The sequence below is a fragment of the Rattus norvegicus genome, chromosome 1 (assembly GCF_036323735.1).
Source record: "Rattus norvegicus strain BN/NHsdMcwi chromosome 1, GRCr8, whole genome shotgun sequence".
Classification (NCBI taxonomy): Eukaryota; Metazoa; Chordata; class Mammalia; order Rodentia; family Muridae; genus Rattus; species Rattus norvegicus.
This window is the reverse complement of record NC_086019.1, coordinates 121,330,404-121,353,220: the sequence shown is the minus strand read 5'-3', so window position 1 is coordinate 121,353,220 and position 22,817 is coordinate 121,330,404. Positions and strand designations below refer to the sequence as shown.

The 22,817-nt window shown below is 36.4% G+C and overlaps 1 long non-coding RNA gene across 5 annotated transcripts in view; it reads left to right on the top strand.

Annotated features, from left to right (window-relative positions):
• Window positions 1–22,817, top strand: part of LOC134483413 (uncharacterized) — a 723,689-nt gene that overhangs the window by 164,115 nt on the left and 536,757 nt on the right. The window lies entirely within an intron of this gene.

Sequence of the window (22,817 nt, the reverse complement as noted above, 5' to 3'; positions counted from 1 at the left end):
CTGAAGCAATAGCTTCACCTGTGTTTGTTAGATCTCTGAGCTGAATGACAGTTTCCTGTAGAAGCATGGCTATGTATCAGCAGAGGAAAACATGCAAAGATACAAATAGACATGTTCTGTCTGGTGGCCAGGTCATTATTTTTTAATGTTAGGAGATTTCCTCCCTGTCACTTCAAGCAGCCTCTGCCACTGTGCGGTTCCAAGCAGCATGATCGCAGCAGTACAGTCTAAATGGTGGTGTGGCACATCTGAGGCAGGCCAATGGAGCATCTCTGCTCCTCCTTCTCAATACAGAGCTGGGTTTTAGCTAGGGTATATCATAATGGAAAGAAATAAGAAATAAAAAATTCCAAGGAGGCAGAAATTTAAGACTTTCTGCTAGACCAAATAGCTGTCAACAGCAGTGAAACAAGACCTGGAGAGATAAAGGTTCAGGGAGCAGAGAGCAAGCTAGTTGGATCAAGGAATAAATTGGTTGGGAGGGAAGGTGGGCAAAATCCTATACATAGAAACCTTCCATTTTTCACATTGCTGGTGAGAGTTGTAAAAGTTTTTTCAATGTGCAGTTAAGAGGCCATTTAGAGTTATTACCTTTCAGGTATTGGAAACAAATTTGGAAGCCTTTAAGACCAGGAGACATCCCAGTACAGAGGTTAAAAATAACAATGAAGCCATTATCTTTGAGTGAGAATAGGAGTTATTAACCTTATTACTTCCAGAATCCAAATGATAAATTAAAAATTAAGAATGGAATGAGCAACTAGAGTATATTGTCAGGATATTAGGAGATAAACTAGGGGTTGAGCTGTGACCAACACCTGAGCTGTGGAGCCAGTGCCAAAGGTAGATTGATTTATCTAGGCCTAGCATTTTTCATCAGTGAGAGAGAAACCATCTTAGGAAGAGAAATAGAACTCACCCAAGGGTAGAGGTCCTAAGAGGAGGAGTCAGCTAGAAAGGCCAATCATGTAGGCTATGAATACCTCTGTTCCCAAGGAAACTAGAGGGGGTGGATGTGAGCTGAATAGAGACCAGTGGCCTTTTACCCTGACTAATGTGTGAGTGGTGGGAGGGCTTCTTTTGTGAGTGGTGGGAGGTCATCTTTCTAATTTGCCCCTGTTTGGGAAGAAAGGAATATCAAGACAATGGCTGGAAAGTGTGTGAGGTGGCAGGAAATGTGAACCTGCCAGTTTGCAAAACGAAGTTAGTACACCAAATGTGTTTTATAAATCCAAGGATATATTTTTATGGAACACAGTTTTGTGTGATGGGATTCCTCAGCAGACCCATGCAGAGGCATCCATTCCTCCAAGGTAAGAGCCATAAGATGGGTTTAGTGTAGAATAGAGTTGTTTAGGGGCATGGGAAGTGTAGGTGGGAAAACCGTAGAGACAAAGTAGAGGGTGGAGATAAGGGGAGGAGGAGGCTAGTCAGGAATACATCGAGGAAGGGGAGATGTAGTAATGGAGTGAGAGAAGAAAGTCAGGAAGAAAAAAAGGCATAGAGAGAGTCTAAACACTCCCTTTTATATCTAGCCAGGCCTACCTGGCAGTATGTAGGTAACTGTTGGGTAGGACCTAGAAGAAATGCTAAGGTGCTACACATTTATTAATTTCTTATTTATTTCCTATGTAGTCTTTAACTTGCAGAAAGGATATTGCTGTCATATTTTTATTTACTGGAAAATTATTGTGTAGGAACATTTAAAATCAGAAGCCTTTCTACATTTTTATTCTCATATTCAGCAGGCATTTATATCACCAAGGATTAAATGTGCATAGAAGAGACTGAGTGATGTTTCTGCTTATAAAAACAAGGAGTGCTTTACAAGATTTCCAAGAAATTATACCAGGAATTTTGAAACTATATGGAACTGCATTTCTGAAGAAATACACAGACTTTGGCATCAATATACTTCTACATTGTGTTCCCGAACAAACACACACACACACACACACACACACACACACACACACAGAGAGAGGGAGAAAGAGAGAGAGAGAGAGAGAGAGAGAGAGAGAGAGACAGAGAGACAGAGAGACAGAGAGACAGAGAGAGGCAGAGAGAAGAATATACAGACAGACAGAGGCTGAGAGACAGATAGAGAGAACGAGAGAAACAGAGAGAAATATACCTAAATGATTAAAAATAAAGTTACTAGGAAACCTGGGAATTTACCAAGAGTGAACAAAGAGCCCTACTTGAGAGACACGATACAGGATGCCTAAAGGTCTTGGATTGTAGAGTTCAAGGTATTCAACAACATAAAATAGGGTTAAGAATCCCTTGCACAACTTCAGAGTTGTAATGTATCAGTGGGCCCACTAACAGTGCTATCTCCAAACTCTGCTATCAGATGTCTCTTTGGTGAAGAACTGCAGCTTCGATGGCATTGTGGGCCTACTGTTTGAACAGGGTCCAAGTGTCTATTTGGCCTTGACGTTCTCTGTTACCTTCGAAAATGCCACTAACAAAACTGCATTTTCTCATTTATTACAACTGAGCCAATATCCAGTGACCTGGAGAGAGTCTTTGCCAACATCATTCCGGTAACTGAATCTCCAGAGCTGAAGTGAAAAAATGATAATTTTCACATGCTCGAAGGGAAACTGATGTTGGAAAATGACTCCTTAACCATCAAATTCACCATATACATTATCCATGTTGCTAAAATAAATGTAGTGATTGAAACCATAACAATGAATCTAGGTATCCATGGTGGCACCTGACTTTCCTTCTAGCATTTAAGAAGCAGAATCTGTTGATCTCAGAGTTCAAAGCATGTCTGTTCTAAAATGTGAGGCACAAGTCCAGAAAATTCTAATGAGTAATACTCTGTTTTAAAAATAAACAAATAAAAGTAAATATAAAAGTATATCACAGCAATGTTTTTTAAAACACGAGGGAAATAAATTTCAATACTGAAAGATAAACCAATTATTTTATTAAACAACAAATATTTTGTACATGGTAATGTTTTCATTTACATGAACACATAGGAAATTTTAAATTCCACCTAATCAAGTAAAACCTGAATAGTGCAGAATGTTTTAATGGAGAATCTTTTATTCCTTAGTCATTTCCCATGATAGTACTACAAGTATAGAGACCTTTTGTATGTTCCCTAGTTTCGGTTATGTTTTTCCTAAACACTCTTTCTTTCCTTTAGAAATCTAAAGATGACTATAAATCTCCATTATGTATCCCCGTTGCCCCGGAAATACATTAATTTTACTCCTAACTGATTCCTAAAGAGCTTGTGAAGATCCCCCTCTTCCATACTAGCAATAGGAAAGCCTAAAGCTCGTCACTTCCTCCTTATGTCGTTAGCTTTAGAAAAGATTTTGAATCCCTGGAGCCTGGAAACATGCACACATGTGTGACTGCATGGTTGTGCTGGCTCACAGGAACAGACTGGGGGTTGGGACTGTGATTAATCAAGTCAGTGCAGCAGGTTCAGTTCTGAGAAAAGCAGTCAAAGGTGCCTGTTACCTCCACCCTAGGAATGATCAGCAAGGCAGGGCAGCACCCAAGGTCAGCTCCCACTTTGATCCTGTGTTTTTTAGGTAGACATGATTTTTGCACATTGTTTCAAATATGTTGCAATTAGAAAATTATTCTATATATCTCACATCTTTGAAGGATCAGATCAGAAAACTATTACATGTGTACCTGACTTCATTTTTTCCTGTCCTGTGTTCGGATAACTGCAGTGGCCCTCCCCTTGAGCCTGTGCCCTGTCATTTATCTCACTTCTCTTACAAGGTGAACATTAACATTTCAAAGAGCTGACAGTATTGTGGATTATTGGTGTGTGGGAATAATGGCAGTCAGATAAAAAAAAGAACATTTGTGTTGGTATACAGGTGCTGCATAAAAATAATATTTCTACAGGTATTTAAATTAGGTTTTGCCACACCCTGAACGATATGAAGGGGAAAAATCACTTGAAGTTTAATATACAGATTATCGTCAGAGGGAAACCACAGCAGTAGGAGTTCTTACACAATGATACTTATAATAAAGAAAAGGGGTTTCCAAATTGGCTTTAACAGAGGGTAGTGGAGAGTAAATTCAGATGTATGAAGACCCAAAATATGGAAACGTGCGATATCTTTTACACAACACACACACACACACACACACACACACACAGACACACACACACACACACACACACACACTGGATACATATATATATCATGTGTGTGTGTATGTATATATATATGTATATATATATATATATATATATATATAAAACAGTGTTACAGAATAATAAACTTATTTTCTGAGATCTAATAATGTAACCTAGTTTGAATGTTTACAGTCCTTTATTATCCTTTGATTTTTGTTATTTATTAGAATTTCTTAAATTTTGTAATGTTGAACAGATTCCAAAATAAACTGGCGGGTTAGGGATAACATTCTTTGGATATGTTATCTTTTTTATTTTGGCTCTGCCCCCTGATTGATTGAAATTTATGTGATAGGAAAATAGTGTGCTAATTTTTGGTTATTGGCCATTCTTCATCAGAAAAATCAACAAGGATGTGTATTGTCTTTTTCTTTTGTTTGTTTGTTTGTTTGCAGTTGATTTGTAACTATATTTTTTCATTGAAATGTATCGTATTTTATATTTTCATTGAAAATTTATTTTAATACAATCAACCATAATTGCAGTTTCTTTTTTTCTACTCCTCACAGTTCCTCCCCACCTCCATTCCTTTCTATAACTAATTCCTTTTTTCTTTAGAATCACGCAACCCAAAATTATAACAACCAAGCACAATAAAATGAAATATAATAAGATAAACAAAAACCATGACACTGAGTGTTGAGAATGCAACCCAACATGAGAAAATCTGCCAAAGAAATAGGCAGAAGAATCAGAAACCCACTTCCTAATATATGTAGGAATCCCATAAAAACACTAAACTGAATTTTATAAGATATGAACAGAAGACCCTGTGCAGGCAATTATAAACTCTTGAACACAGTGGTTCACAGAGACATGTAATATCCTTTATGTCATTGTATTTTGTTTTCTATTTCAAAATGTTGTTTGGATTTAAAATTTTTAATGTATTTCCAAAGTAAAGGCCTGTTGTGAGTAATGCCAACAGCACTTTGAGGGGTCTTGAAGGTTTTCCTTCTGTGTTGATTAATATAAATATAGCATAGTAATACCATACCACACACTTTTGTTATTTTAGCTATATCATATAAAAATTACATCTGACATAATGTCTCCCTTTTTTTTTTTCCGGGGCTGGGGACCGAACCCAGGGCCTTGTGCTTGCTAGGCAAGCGCTCTACCATTGAGCTTAAATCCCCAAGCCCTGACATAATGTCTTCTCCAACTCTTTTATTATTCATGTTTTCTTTATACAATAATTGTGTTTTTTGTTTCCATATAACGTTACAGCTATATTGTTTTAGTTGGCATGGGTATTACTGATTACTACATTGAATAAGTGAATTCCTTTTGTTAGAATGGCAATTTTCATAAGAATACTCCTGATAATCCATGATCATAAAAGGCTTGTCAAGCTCTGTTTTCTGTTTTAATTTTCTTAAATTTGCAATTCTTATACCTTACATTTTCATTGTAAACTTTTGAATTTTCTACAGTTATCATATATAATATATATTGTATGTACACATACACACATATATGTATATATACATAAATGATACTTTTCATAACATGGTGTTAAAATATATTTATAATATATTTAACAATGTTGCACATAAATTTATAATATATATGTATTGTAAAGGATATTGTGTCTATTATCTTTCTCGAAATATTTATTACAGAAACATTATTTATTCACTAACTTTTAATCCTGGAACATTACTGAATGTAATTACTAGCAGTATGCAGTTTCTGGTTATATATTTAGTACCTTTTACTTATAGAATCCTATCATATTTAAATGATAATGAATTGACTTCTGTTTTTCTTACTCCTACTGCCTTTATAACTTACACACTTGTTTCTTCCCTAACAGTCCTAATATTGTACAGACTAAGACATGGAATGTGTACTTCCTAGTCTTGTTTCTGATTTTAATGAAAATACTTTGAGTTTCTTCATTTACTAGGATGCTAGTTCTGAGTTAGTCCTTTCTTGCCTTAATGCTGGAATGGGTTCATTTTATCCTTACCAGTGACCACATTTCTAAGGAAACAGGACACTTGCTTCCCTACTAGACATTTACTCCAATAGCAATGTCTGCATGCATGGTTGGAGTTTTGAGAAAACCTTCATCCTCCTTCCTTGAATTTGTCCTTGGTCTTGTGACAGGTGTACCTTTAACTGTAACCATTGGAGTTCATATTTACAACAGCCATGACATTTATAGAGACAACATTTCACAGCATTTCTCTAATCCTCTAGCTTTATTTAATTCCTGCAACTTTTTCTTTAATATTTCTTGATGCCAAAGCAGGTTGTTTGAAATGTCCCAACTGTGGCTGAATAATAATAGTCCTTATTCTCAGTATTTTCAGCAGTTATTCATTCTATTGCTAATCAACACCCACTATAATAAGAGTCTTATCTACTCAAAGAATCATGAGAATGTAACTATGGAAATAAACAGAATAGTTAAAAGGGTATTTGACAAAATGACCATTTAGGAAAATAATATTATTTTATTCTCTGCTAGGATCTACAAATTTCTTAGGTATGTTTGCTGCCAATGTTTGCAATACCATTCCGGAATTCTCTCCTGCAGAAAAGGCATTGATTCTAATCAAGAATGAGGTTGGTTACTTGAATAAGTAGTATTACCAAAATTAGACTACGAGTGCATTTGACCTGGCAGGCCATTAATGTAGCATTTAAGGTTTATCAATGGATAAGAAAATTATGAAGTTTTTACCTGTACTTAGAAAATACAGAGTCATCTTCTAGCACTAATAAAACTAGCCAGCAAGGAAAGTTTCCTGTATAGCTTAAGTTTGATTTCTCAACGTGAAGCAAATAGAATGTAAAGTCTCTATAATAACACAGTCTTACCATGATGCTAAATAAGGCAGTCCTCTGCTACACATGTAGCTGGAGCCATGGACTCAAGTATTATACTGATTGTTTGGTAATTGTTCCTGGGGGCTCTGAAGAATCCAGTTAGTTGATAAAGCTGTTCTTCCAGAGATTGCAAACCATATATTGGCTGCATTCCTTCCCATAACTCTTCCATTGGGGTCCCTGGGATCAGTCTACTTGCTGCCTGTCAGGAGTTGCATCTATCTTAGGGGCTAGAGCCTCTAAAACGATAGTTATAACAGATTCCTATCTGAAAAACACTTCTTGGCAGCAATAGTAGTTTTTGCCTCTGCAAATGGATGGTTGCCAAAGTGGGGCGGGTACTAGATAGCCTCTCCTTCAGTCTCTGATTCATTTTTTTGCATTTGCTTTACACATGAACATTTCTGGGTTAAAGAATTTGAGATGGGTGGATGGCTCTATCCCTAAATTGGAGACCATGTCTATCTATGAAAGTTGGTTTCTTCAAGCAGTATCTCCACGCTTTTGGGTATCTTAGCTAACATCATCCCTCTTAGGTCTTGAGGGCCTCTTGTATCCCTGGCATCTAGGACTTTCTAGTCCCCCTCCATACCTCAAGCCTGCTACATATTTGTATTCATTATCCAGTCATTCTGCACTTCTCTCCAGTCTCATCCCACAACTGACCCTCCCCTCCCTTTATCCCCCCACAACCAACTCCCTATTCCAAGTCCTTCCTTGCCTCTGCCCCCCATGATTATTTTTTCCCACCTCTAAATGGGATGGAAGCATCCACACTTGGTAAGCTTCATAGGGTCTGTGAGTCATGGGAGTTCTGAGATTTGAGGCTAATATCTAGTTATCAGTGAGACAATACTAGGAGTGTCCTTTTGGATCAGAATTATCATATTCATGATGATATTTTCGAGTTCCACCCATTTGCCTTCAATATTGGCAAAGTCTTCATTTTTATTATCTAATTAGTATTCTATTGTGCAAACATACCATGTTTTCTGTATCCATTCTTCCGTTGAGAGACATCTGGGTCGATCCCAGCTTTTGGCTCTTATAATAAGACTGCCATGAACATAACCAAACACATGTTCTTGTTATATGTTGGAGCATCTTTTGAATGACAGTGGTCTTCAGGTAAATATATTTCCAATTTTCTGAGGAACTTCTAGACTGCTTCCAGAGTGGTTGTACCAGCTTACAATCCCACCAACAATAGAGGCGTGTTCCTCTTTCTCCACATCCTTGACACCATCTGCTGTCAACTGAGGTTTTGATCTTACCCTTTCTGTTGGTTAAGAACTGGAATACAAGTGTCGTTTTGATACAATTTGCCTGAAGACTAAGTATGTTGAACAATTTTTTAGGTACTTCATGGTCATTCAAGATTTCTCAGTTGAAAATTTTCTGTTTAGCTCTATACGCCATTTTTAAATTGGGTTACTTGATTCACTGGAGTCTAAATTATTGAGTTCTTTGTATATTTTGGATATTACATCTCTATCAGATATAGGATTGTTACATTGTTGTTGTTGTTTTTTCCTTTAAACAGTGTCCTTTGCCTTACAGAAATGTTCAGTTTAATGGGGTCCCATTTATCAATTGACGATCTCAAAGCCTGAGCCATTGGAGTTCTGTTTGGATGTTTTCCCCTGTGACAATATGATCAAGGCTCTTTCCCATTTTTTTCTTCTATCAGATTCAGTGCATCTGGTTTCATGTGCAGGCCCTTGTTCCACTTGGACTTGAAAATTGTAAAAGAATATAAAAATTGTTCAATATCCATTTTTCTATTTGCAGATCTCCAGTGAGACCAGCACCATTTGTTGAAAATGCTTACTTTTTTGACTGTACTGTTTTCACTTTTTTGTCAATGATCAGGTGAACATACGTGTGTGGTTTCATTTCTGGGTCTTCAGTTCTATTGTGTTCATCTACCTGGCTATCTCTGTAACAATACCATTCAGTTTTTATCACTATTGCTTTGTAGCAAAGCTTGAGTTCAGGGATAGTGATTCACGCAGAAGTTCCTTAATTGTTGGATATAATTGTCATTATACTGGCTTTTATCATTATTCCAGAAAAGGTTGAGAGTTAGTCTTTCTATATTAGTGAAGAATTGAGTTGGAATTTTGATCGGGATTTCATGGAAAGTGTGATTGCTTTTGATAAATGAACATAGTTACTATGTTAATCCTACTCCTCCATGATCATGGGAAGTCTTACAATTTTCTGTGTTTTTTTTTTATTTCTTTCTTCAGAGATTTAAAATGCTTGTCATACAGACCTTTCACTTGCTAGTTAGGGTCACAGCAAGATATTTTATATTATTTGTGGCAATTATAAAGGGTTTTGTTTTCCTATTATCTTTCTTGGTATGTTTGCATTTTCCATAGAAGAAGGCTATTGATTTGAGCTAATTTTATATTCAGCCACTTTGGTCAAGTTTTTTATCTGGCTTAGTTATTCTCTGGTGGAACTTTGGGGTCACTTAAGTATACTGTCATTTAATCTGCCAATAGTGATATTTTTACTTCTTCCTTTCCAATTTGTTTCCCTTTGACATTTTTTATTGTCTAATTGTTCTGGCTAGAACATCAAGTAACGTATTGGATAAAAAGAGAAACAGTGATCAGCCTTGTCTTGTTACTGATTTTACTATTGGACTGTTTCAAGTTTCTCTCCATTAAATTAGATGGTGGCTGTTAGTTTTCTGTATATATTTTTTTATTATGTTTAGGTATGTTCTGTGAATATTTGATCTTTCCAAGAATTTTAACATGATTAGGTGTTGTATTTTGCCATTTTTTTATACTAAACTCAGTTTTTAAACAAAAGCCCCTTATTGCACAAAGAGAAGTTATTCTCAAAGGAATGGAGACAGTTGCTGAAAAATCCTCAGAACCAATCTCTGAATCACTACAAGCCTGCAAAAAAAAGGTATGCACCCAGTGACATTGCTAACTGCCACTGAGAGGTCAAGAAAGAATATATTTCATGTTGATTAAGGAGAAGAGGATATTTAATGGCAACATGGCATCTTATTACGACTCACAGAGACCTCTTCTATGTTATAGAGATCCCCTTTAATTAAAATTGGAGCAGTCCTTTGTTAATAAAACAGTTTTTTATAGAAACATGATTCTACATTTTAAATCATTCTTTTCCCGATTTTGTCCATTGAAACTGGAATCGCCCATCTACCTTATACATGTTGATATCAGTAAAAATAGTATAACTTTCTGTTCCCTCTTTTTATTAGTCATGGATTGCTAGAGTAACAGAAATTATGAAATAAATATATAATATCCTACATGAGATGCTTTCAAGTGATTTACAGGCCGTAGTCAATCTAGCTGAATAATAGCTGTCTATGAATAGAAGATCCAAGAACCTTGTAGTTGTTCATGCTACATGTCTTAGCTGCTCTGTGGTATGCAACAGGATTATGATAAAAGCAGTCTTTAAGAACAATTAAGTAATGGATATGGTAGTGAGGTAAAAATCAAGGAAGGAAAACAGAAAAACATTCCTTCTACCCTGTCCTTTCATAGGATTACGGTAGAAGATGCATCCCATATTAAAGACAGCTTTTAAATATTAAGTTAAATGTTGCATCTTCACATCTCAAAGATCCACATTGAAAGTAGTCATTCCAATTTAAAACTAAGTAAAACTTTTTCAAAAGTGTCCTCAAATCTGGACTTTTACCTAATTCCTGATTTTATCTAAGGTGTCAACCAAGAGTAGCTGTCACACACACATAAAATGCTCTCAGATTTTGATTGATTGATAACCTTTTAGGATATTGTTATTTGCCTTGTGTGCATAAGGGGATATATTTTTGATTATATTCACATATATGTGTGTAGGTACACATGGGCATGCATAGATTGGCTACAAGTCAATCTCTATGATTTTTCTCCCCACCTTAATACTTTAAAAATACTTTTTTATTGAGTAACTTTAAAAAAAGAGAAATACAGTGAGTTTGAAATTCACAGAAGAACATAAAGGATGTAATATTCTCATTGTACCACGTGGTTTTTAGAGAGCATATCAAGTTTTTAAGTTACAAATTGTTCCTCACTCTTTTATAAAACTGTATTTTCATAATTTTCCTTCCACTAAATAAGTGCATTTTACAAAAGAGTGTACACCATTTTGATGCAAATGCTGAGGCAAAAAGGAGTTAAAGTTTTTAATATGTAAACACACACTACCTGAGCATACGGAACTACAAGGAACAGACAAATAATAATAATAATAATAATACACACATACATACATACACACACAAACACGCACACACACACACACACACACACAAACACACATACACACACCAGCTACAGGTTCTCTAAGATAAATCAAAAACACGTGGAGTGGTGTCTTTCCAATTTAAAAACTTTGGTCTATGGAAATTAGAGTTACAAGGGACAGTAGAAGTATAAGTATTCAGGAAGAGGCCAGAGAAAAAAGGGCACCCAAATTTTGAAGTATATTTAAGATATGGGTATTAAGCATTTTATTATATGAAATAATAGAATATATATCTGAATATGTACATATAGCTAGTATAATATATATATATATACATATGTATATATAAAACATATCATATATGTATGTGTGTGTGCATGTATATACACAAAAATACAATTTTGTGGTTTCATCAGTACAAAAGGGGCCACCCAACTCCTGAATAAAATTTTGGTTATGAATTTAAAAACTTGTAATCTGTAAGTGGGGGAAGAGAAACTATGAAGCTCTAAGCTTCATAGGCAGATTTGTGATAGAGAAAAAATATGATGATAGGAAAATCAAAGAACATATAACAAAGGAAATGGTCATGAGAAATGAATTCTCAGGGTATAAATTCTTTTTAGCTCTCATAGAGCTACAACATAGAATTCATTCTTGCACTTAGATCCACAATCCAAACTATGCTTAAAGGTGTGAGTATCTCTATATGGCTCCCTGTGCCATACACTATTTGAAAAAACAGAAAATGTGATGGAAACTCCTAAAAAGATGCTTAGTAGAATACAGAGGGATAAAGAATATGAAATAATGGTGCTGTTTTCAAAGAATTTAAACAGTCATCTCAAAGTCAAATCCTATCCCTGATGTCTACATGGACTACTTAAGGTATGTTCTTCAGAGATATAGGAAGAATGCTGCAGGACGCTGTTAGATGGCACATCACATTATACACAAATTAACAAAATAAAGTTCAATAAATATCCTCTGAGACTGACTGACATTAAAACCAGATGGAGAGAAATATTTGCCATGAGCACATACAAAATACAGATTTAAAAGTGAAATCGATTTATTTAACAATTGTGTATATATTTATGCTTCATTCTTTATAGTTGCATTTTCTGCATATTTTCAGTCACATTACAATTTCTATAACAAACAGGGCTTTATTAGTTGAGGTGCTGAAGCCGGTTGTACTTTAAAATACCCCATCATTGGAGAGTTGCCACATTTACTTTTTTCAGCAACCATGATGGGGGCAGAACTTCTGGCAACAGTATTTTCAGATACCTTCTTCAGTGATGGTCATTAGTACTTCTGGATTGGCCAAAGATATATGCTATTTTTCTATTAAGTTTGAGCAATTAGCTCTATACAGTGGTTGGGTGGAGGGGTTTTAGGTGTTATTCTGAATGATCAGAAGCAGCTGACCTACAGGTAGTTCCTATTGGTTTCTGAATGCAGGTAGTCCTCAGATATCAGCATGGAGACAAGCCCTTCACACCCCAGGTTTGTTTTGCAAGTGGTACAAAACTTTTGATCCTTAAATCAACCCCTCTTCAATCATTCCTCTTAGTATGATTGCTTATCAAAATTGTTAACCTTTTGTCAATCCCTACCAAATCTGTTTAAGAAGAAACACCATTTTCTGATCCAATGGCTAAACTCCAACTCTAGGAAGAAAGTCACAAAGTTCACCTACACAATCATCCTATGGCCACCCCTTAACCCTTAGCAACAGTTAGTCATGCTACAATAAAAGAGTCAAGATACATGTAAATGTCTTAAGACATCCTGCAGAGAATAGAAAACCATCCTGTTCATCAGTTGGGTTTGTCCCTGTGTTCTGTTCCTACAGAATACACCAGAATGCAGTTTATAAAATATTAACTTGTTGACCCTTATGGAAATTCACAAATTGATTTAACCATAATAAAATCACCGAATGCCTAAACTGGGGGATCTCCCTCTGATATGCTGTATTGGGGAGAGTGGGATACCTTGAAATAGAGTTCATAATAAAGACCCTTACATATTTCCATAAGAATTGGCTCCAATAGGGCCTTTTGGGGTACCTGCAATTTGGGGATAACATTGTAACTAACCAGTTAAAAAGGTTTGTTTACCTTGTTTGTAGATACTGAACTCTGCTTTGTAACTTTCTACCAAGAGCTGGTAGATAAGCCTTACTAGAATAAACATAATTCTGTTTCTAAGTGACTTTTTCCTCTCATATATACATAAAGAAGGGTTTTGAGCAAATTTTTATAGTTCTCGTTCTTCACTACTAGTCTTATTCAACTTTTATTGTGTTACATTTAAGATTTATAATAATAATATTAACTATTATTATTATTATTATTATTATTATTATTATTCTCTCGCTCATTACACTCCATTTCCCTTCAACCACTCTATGCATCTCTCCACAACAGTTCTCCTCTCACCCCAGATCCACTCCTTCCATTCCCTTTAAAAACAAAGCAAAACAACAACAACAGAAACAAAACAAAACAACAACAAAAAACCTGGTAACTGGTTTCCCAAGGATGTGTGAACAGAACACCCGACCTTACCATAAAAAGTTACAGTGAGTTTAGGACCAAAACCTCTCATCGATGCTGGGTGAAGGAACCATCAGTGATTTAACTGTTGCTGCACAAAGCAATTGGCAGCCTTCCTTGTGATGGGTGGTATGTTTAACACTTACTTTTAAATTTCACTTAGACTATTTTGATGAGTGGATTTAGTATTACATTAATTAGGAAAAGATGCTTTCTAGAAAATACCGAGGAATCCTTTTCTTTTCAGTACCATCAACAATAACTAAGATCCAATTGCAGAGTGCTGCTCCAATCAGTAGACCCGCTACAGGAAGTAAGTCATAAAAGCGCTGCAGGCTGCGATGTCTCACCACTCCCGCACCCCACCATCCCCAGCTTCCAGGCTTTGGGAAAGACTATTAACGTGGTGAAACTACAAGGACCAAAATTCCATTCGGTTTTCAACTTCCTCTGGAGCCAAGCTTAGGAGTGACACCCGCTTTCATTAACGTAATATGCTTGCAGGAACACAAAACCGTCGTTTGCTTTTCCACTTTTCATGTTTAGGATATTTTCGTTTGAATGAATTCATAATTATACGAGTAGAACAAGTCCTCCTGTTTTTCGGTAGTCTTGTTATTTTCAAATGTAAATTTACAAATGAGCAGAAAACTATGTTTTGCTTTCTAAATAAGGAAGTGAAGAGTTCAGCTTTAATTGAGGGATCACAGAAATCACGAACCACTTAGCATAATTTTAAAATGAAAATTTTTTCTTGGAATTTTTAGCAGATTCGTAAGCTGTTTTTATTGTTTTAAACGTAAATTTAGATGTGATTCTTTAAATGGAATGTGGATATCTAATACAGGACATACTTTGAATTCTGCAGTTCTTTAATATATCCGCCAAAATGTATCTAAACACAGAAGGCAGAGACAAATTTTATAAGAGATGCTTGTTTCAGTGCCACATAATTTGTCGTCAAGAATTAAGCCAATTACAGTGTATGGATAGTCGTCTCAGTGAGGACAAAAAAATATTTGTCCTTTTTTTAAAAAATATTTATTACTCTTTTTATATTGTCAGAAAAGCAGTTTGTTAAGAAAGCAAAAGAAACTTAAATATAGTCTTTTTGTGAAGTCATTTTGGTTATATCAGAGTTTAGCATTGGATCTTAGCAAATAATTTACAGCCAAAGAGTAAGTGGAGGGCCAGTGGATGAAAAATGTCTAACTACTGAGGAAGGCTGGCTCAAAAAGGATCAGAGTGATAAGAAACCATCTTGAAAACAGGAGGAATGAGAAACATACTCAGATAGGAAGACAAGTGGATTCTTGCTTATAGAAAAAATGGTTCTTGCAAAACAAAGGTTCAAGCAGCTCTCTGTAGTACTTTGCAAACTATGTCACAAAACCATCTTTTATAAAAAGGGTTGATGTGGTCTATCATTGAGTCCAAAAGCAAAAGACCAATGAGATGTGCCCACATCAATTGAGGAAACTGAGGCAGTTTCAATATTATCTAAGAATAAATATATTACAACAGATAGACTGTTACAGGATCCAAACATGGTTCTTATTAAAATAGAATTATATGTGAAATATACATACATCCTAAATAAAAGATTCTGTATTCTGGATGAAATTTGATTGAGGAAGGAAACTGTCATTTTTAGGACATTTCAATATTTTGTTGTTGCTGTTTTTCTCGTTTCTGCTATAACTGTTTTCCCCTATAGGTTCAGGTATCTGTCTCTAGAGCTTTGTGTTTGTCCAATGCTCTACTTGTGTTTAACAGTGTCATTCCAATAATTAAAGTTTTTTTTCAAAAAGAAGATCTTCCCTTTTTAATCAAATTTCTCCTTTCCAATAAAAAAAACCGTAATAGTTTTGGAGAATTCTACCATCAAATATGGACCTTGCCTAAATTAATGTTTACTCTAATTCTCAACATCATCATAACCAAATAAAATTGAAAGTGAAATTCCTTGAAAATTCACTTTCCATGGAATTTCTGATAGTGTTGTGGAGGTTTGCTGATATCTGAACCCAGTCTTAAGAGCCAGGGAAATTTTGATACCATAGGAAAGAATTATGCCCCAGTCTTCATAACATGGTGTACTGCAAATTGTGTGAAAATGACCTGTAATTTACTCTAACATTTCTGTCTAAACATTATGTCATTCTTTTTGCTTTTTGTAATTTCCTCAAGCAGCCAACTATTTATTGTAGGCAGTTGTAGCTATTACCTGACAATAAATATATTACAACAATTAGACTATAATGTCTGAGAATTCAAGGACTTTCTCTTACATAAGTAGAAATGTTAAATATCTTTGAGCTCTTGTAGTCAACCCTCAACCTGTGGACACAACTGCTTAGTCTCAAATATCCTCTGAAGATGGCAGCAGCTTTAAAAAATATTTTGTTTAACATTTTAAGGAAGCCAAGTTTTATATTAATATGTTGTATTATCATTAAAACCTCCCTTTGTCCCAAGGGATTTCTCAGTCTTCACGGAAATGGAATCAAAATGACACTGAGATTCCACCTCACACAAGTCAGAATGCCTTAGACCAGAAACTCAGGTGACAGAAGAAGCTGGTGAGGATGTGTGTCACTCAGAGAAATCACTCAGAAAATTGGACATAGTATTACCTGAGGAGTCAGCTATACCAATTCATGACACATACTAAAAAGATGCTCCAACATATAACAAGGACACATGCTCCACTATGTTCATAACAGCCTTATTTATAATAGCCAGAAGCTGGAACCCAGATGCCCTCCAAGAGAGAAATGTATGCAGAAAGTGTGGTACATTTTTACAAAGGAGTACTATTCAGCTTTAAAAAAAATAACCTCATGAAATACTTAGGCAAATGAATGGAACTAGTAAATATCATCCTGAGTAAGCTAACCCAGTCAGAAATAAACATAAATGGTGTGTGCTCACCAGTAAATGGATATTAGCAAAAAAAAATCTCAGAATACCCACAATGCAACTGAAAGACCATATGAAAGTCAAGAAGATGGAAGACCAATTTGTAGATGCTTCGCTTCCTCTAAGAAGGGGAAATAAAATAATAATAAAAGGTAGAGGGTGAGAGGGAATTGGCAGGAAAAGAGGAGTGGGAGGGAAAAGGGGGAGGCAGAATCCAGATATGGGAGGAGACTGGATAGATGTACAGATGGTCAGGAAATTGAGCAGAAGTTTCTAGGAATGTAGCATGGTGAACTGTTGTAGCCAACAGAAAGTCCCAGATACCAGGAAAGCAAGGACCCGGTGGGGATGACATTAGCTGAAATACCTAAAAAACTCTAGAGAGAATCAGTAGAGACCATATCTGGAGATTAGGCACAGTCTGCAATTGAGGCATAGGGCCACCCACTGATCTCACCAATATTAACCTACAATTACACCTGTCTAAAGGAAAGGCAGAGATAAAAAGTGGAGCAGAGACTGAAGGAAAGGTCATCCACTGATTGCCCCACCTAGAGATCTACCCTGTAGGCATATACCAAATGCAGATACTGTTGCTGAGGCATAGAAGTGCTTCCTGAGAGGAGCATGATATAACTATCTGCTGAGAGTCTCTGTCAGAGCCTTACCAATACAGATGTGGATAATTGCAGCCAAACATCATACTGAGCACTGGGACCCAAATGAAGTGTTGGGGAGGACCTGAAGAAGCTAAAGGGTTTTGAAACCCCATCGGAAAAACCACAGTATCATTGACCAAACACAGCAGAGCTCTCAAGGACTAAACCACCAACCAAAGAATATACATGGAGGGACCCATGGCTCCAGCTGCCTATATAGCATAGGATGGCCTTATCTGGCATCAATGGGAGGGGAGGCCCTTGGTCCTGTGAAGGCTCAGTGCTAGGGCAGTGAGTCTGGAGTTGAGGGCATGGGAAAATCATGTTCATGGAAACAGGACTCGGGAGGTTGAGAGGCAGGGGCCGTTTTGGAGAACCCAGGAAGGGAGAGGACATTTGAAATGTTCAATGTATAAAAATCTGTTTAAGTAATTTACTTAAGAAACTCATATAAATCCATATAAACAAACTCAAAGAAGAAAATTACAGGATCATCTCCTTAGATGCAGAAATAGCATTTGGCAAAATATAACACTCTCTCATGTTTAAAGTATTGGATAAATCAGGAATCCAAGGCCATACCTAAACAAAATAAAAACAATTTACTACAAACAAACAGCCAACACCAAATAAATGGTGAGACACCTGAAGTAATCACACTATAATGGGAGACAAGAGAAGGATGCTCACTCTCCCGATATATAATAAATATAGTACTCAAAGTGCTAGCTAGAAAAATAAGGCAACATAAAGAGATCAAGCGGATATAAAATTGCAAAGAAGAAATAAAGGTATCATTATATGCATATGATATGATAGTATATGTAATCATTCACAAACATTCTTCCAGAGAATTACTCCAACAGATAAACAAGTTCAGCAAAGTTGACAAATATAAAATTAACTCAAATAAATCAGTAGCCTTACTGTATACAAATGATAAATTGACTGAGAAAGAAATTAGGGAAATAACCTATAGATAGGACAAAATCTTCACTACCTCCACATATGATAGAGGGCTCATATCAAACATATATTAAAAATCTCAAGAAAGTAACCAAAAAAAGAAAAAAGAAAAATATCCAAACAAAGAGTGGGTTATAGAAGTAAAAAGAGAATTCACAACAGAGGGATCTTGAATGATTGAGAAGCACCTAAAGAAATGTACAAAGTCCTTAGTGATCTGAGAAATGCAATGAAAATGACCATGAGTTTCCACTTTACATCAATGAGAATGACTAAGATAAAAGCCTCAGGAGAAAGTGCATGTTGTCAAGTATGTGGAGAAGGAGGAACACTCCCAACTGCTGGTATTGGAACCTGGTACAACCACACTGGTAATCAATCAGACGTTCCTCAAAAAATTGGTAATAGGTCTACCTGAAGAAGCAACAATACCACTCTTTGGAATATACCCAAAAGAGGCCGCACCATGCTACAGGGGCAGATGTTCCACATTTTTCACAGGAGCCATGTTTTGATAGTTAGAAGCTGGAAAACAGAACAGGTGTCCCATGAAAGAAGAATGAGTCCAGTAAATGTGGTTCCTTTACACAATGGAATACCACTCAGCTATTAAGAACGAGGACATCCTGATTTTTACAGGCAAAAGGATGGAACTAAAAAAAAATATCACCCTGAGTGAGGTAACTCAGACCAAAAGTACATGCATGGTATGTTCTCACTTATAGGTTGATATTAGTTAAAGAAAAAATATGTAATAATCAAGATCCAGTTAAGAGAATTCAGACAGTTCAGCAAACCAAAGGGCCCAAGTGAGCACACATCACTCCCATCTGGGAATGGGAAGACAACAATAACAAGGTGGAGGTTTGATTGATCGTGGAGGGAAAGGGGACATGGGGCAGGCTAGGAAAAGGAGAAGATGATCTGGTATTGTGTGGAAGAAAGGACTGAAACTCTAAGTCCAACAGAAAAAAGGAAACAGGCAATTTCAAGGGGTCGAAGTTTGGGGATATCATGCAGAATATACCAAAGACCTGGGATGTAAGAAACTCTCAAGACTCCAAAGGAAGGACCTTAAACAAAATGCCCTACAATGTGCAGAGGAACTGGTAGAGACCACCTCCAGCAAAAAGACAAGGCATCCAGTGATGGATGGGGTTCCTATCCCACTGTCAAACTCTGACCCATAATTATTTTATTCTAAAAGAACTTCAGGGATGGAAATGGAGAGGAACCTGAGGAAAAAAAAAAGATCCAGAAGCAGGCCCAAAGTAGGATCCGGTTCAAGGGGAAGCCCAAAGGCCTGACACTAGTACTGATGCTGGGGTGTGCTTACAAACAGGAGCCTAGCATGACTGCCCTCTGAAAGGCCCATCAAGCAGCTGAGAAAGTCACATGCAGGTACTTATACCCAGCCAATGGACAGAAGCTAATGATTCCTGTCGTTTAATTTGGGAAAAGCTGGAAAAAGCTGAGGAGGAGGAGGACCACCCTGTAGAGGGTCTAGTAGTCTCAATTAACCTGGACCCCCGAGATCTCTCAAACACCAGAACACCCGACAGCATACAACAGCTGACAGGAGGCCATTAATTAATTAATTAATTTAGGTGTAAAAGTTTAAAATTTATTTTGATGTTTTGAATAATTTAGACAAATCTCACAAAAAATTAACTATGCTCTAATCTTCCAGAGAAATTATTCAATTAACATCTCCTATATTTCTGCTTGTTATGATCTGTGAAGCCACTCACACTGGTGCTGAAGATTCACTCTTCTTCCTTCTTCAATCCCTGCAGACATTTGCTCCTTAGACATATATTCAAACACTAATACAAAGTCCCAACCACTAAAATAGTCTATTTAAATATCTATCTTTGCAATCAGCACAATTAAAAAGAAATCAGGTCTACCTGAAAAATTCTGGCCAGCAAATCTGACGACTAGTCGGACATCTTGTTATACCATAAATTCAGACATTGGGTAATATCACAAATATATCTATCTAGGATTTTAAAACTAAGATTATGTAACAAAAGAATTAATGACTATCCATGATCTCTTGGTATAGCAGTCTTTCTAATTTTGTCTCAGGAAATTAAGCCTGGTTGGTCTTTGAAAACACCAATGATGTTCACTTAAGATGCTAGAAAATGCAATGAAGAAGATCCAAGTGATATTTCCTGACAAACAATCCTTGTTTATATACTTAAAAAGATGCAATTTCCTGTAACCTCATGTGTAAGAGGTATTCAGTTTTCAGTCATGAGAAATTTTTACTATTCTCTATAAAAATGACTGGTGTTTCCTAATTATTGTTAAGAGAAGGCTAGGGAACAGTTATAATGCTAGGCTTTGAAATTTGAGGAATAGGCTTATGAGCAATGAATATCCTAGTAAGAGCACCAGTGGAAGGGGAAGCCCTGGGTCCTGCTAAGACTGAACCCCCAGTGAACTAGTCTATGGGGGGAGGGCGGCAATGGGGGGAGGGTTGGGAGGGGCACACCCATAAGGAAGGGGAGGGGGGAGGGGGATGTTTACCCGGAAACCGGGAAAGGGAATAACACTCGAAATGTATATAAGAAATACTCAAGTTAATAAAAATAAATAAATAAAAAAAATAAATTGCTCTGTCTAGTACCACTGTAGCATTTTCCCATTCCTTTCTCCCCAAGGAAAGAACTTTATCAAAAGTATCTTTCTACTTAATTATCAGATGCACATTGTTCATTTAATTTCTGTCCTCTAACCCAATCTTACCACCTCCTATCTCTCCTTCCTTCATACTGAGTTTGCCAAGACAGTATTAGAGACTAGATATCTTGAACATTAAATTTGCCTAAATCCACATGAACACTTCTCAGACAAGGCCCCAGCTTAAGCAGTTGTGTACCCTGCACTTGCCCTGAAACCATGTTTGTAATACCTCTTGCTTTGGGACTTTTAGTTTGAATCCCATTTTCCTTCCAGAGTTCTTGAGCAAAACTTACTTTTGCTGTACCTTTGTTACAAGAATATTTCCTCAATCCATCCTTACCATTAGTTTTGAAACAATAAGGTTCACTGTCCTCTGCAATATCCCTTTTCTTCAGACACTCGAGGTCTTTTTCAAAAGTTTGTACTTGTCAAAATCTGTACAAATAAGGGATTCTTCCTCTGAACAGACTACTGGTTTGTAGGAGTTGGGAAACTGGGACCTAGAAGGGAAAACTGGTGACCTGCACTGCAAATCACCAGATATTTGTCGACATTGTGAGTAATGTCTTTCAGTTAGTCTATTTTCTCAATTTCCACTGTTGGCTACCATTTGTGGTATGCACTGATTCTTCAGATTTATCTTGCCTAATCTATCTATCTATCTATCTATCTATCTATCTATCTATCTATCTATCATCTATCTATCTATCTATCTATCTATCTATCTATCTATCTCTATTATCTCCACCTTCTTTTTCTCTGTCTTTCTCTCCTTATTTTTTTATTATACTAAATATATAATCCAAGATCAAGAAAAGTACAATGTATTTTTCATTCAGTATTTTATCTACTATCCTTGGAGTTTTATTCCTTCATGAACTAAACCTTGCTTCCCAAATGTACTGGAAGAAATTACCATTCAGTATTTTCAATACCAGAGTTACTAAAGAGAAGGAAACGCCGTGTGTCTGGATAATAAATGCTGACCATTTTGGTCTAAACATTCATTCAGATGTGAAGTCTCTGAGAAATGTTGCCTCAAGGTGAAGGTGCAGAAACTGTGCTCCAAATATGATGAGATCATAAGTCTATCGCCTACCCATATCATTAGTTATGCGGGCATGGAGATGTCATTGACAACAGCTCTGGCTTGTCACTTTGTGGCAGGGATTGATTTCTGAAAACATGACAGAAGAGACTAATGGTTCAAGTGCAACTCATTGGCTGCAAGGTTCCCCAGTATGGGGGTGTGCAAATAGCATAGGATGATAGACAAGATCAGCAGCACCAATGGGTTGGAGACAGCTCTAGCCCGAATGTCCAAGTGTATATGTGCTACAGAGGAAGAGTTAGAGAAGTTATGGAGATCTTTAACAGATGCCAGAAAAAAGTAAGTAGATCACAATTATTAAGATACTGAGTTTTAACACGATTTTGCTTTGTTCACATTGTAGCTTGATTCTTCTCTTGAAGTAAAGAAGTAGTTTAAAACTTTTATTTTGATTTTACAAGACCATATTTTCCAAATGAGGCTTTGGACTCTTACAGGGAATTTGGATTGTAAAAAGTTACTGGATTATTTAAGTTACTGCATTTGTAAACTGTTTGAAAGGGCAAGGCTGTGGGACTCTGCAAGTGCCAGGACAGACATGTTTGATATTCAATATTTGGTAAAGTACTTGCCTAACTAGACAGATTTAAGCTTGAACTTCATCACAA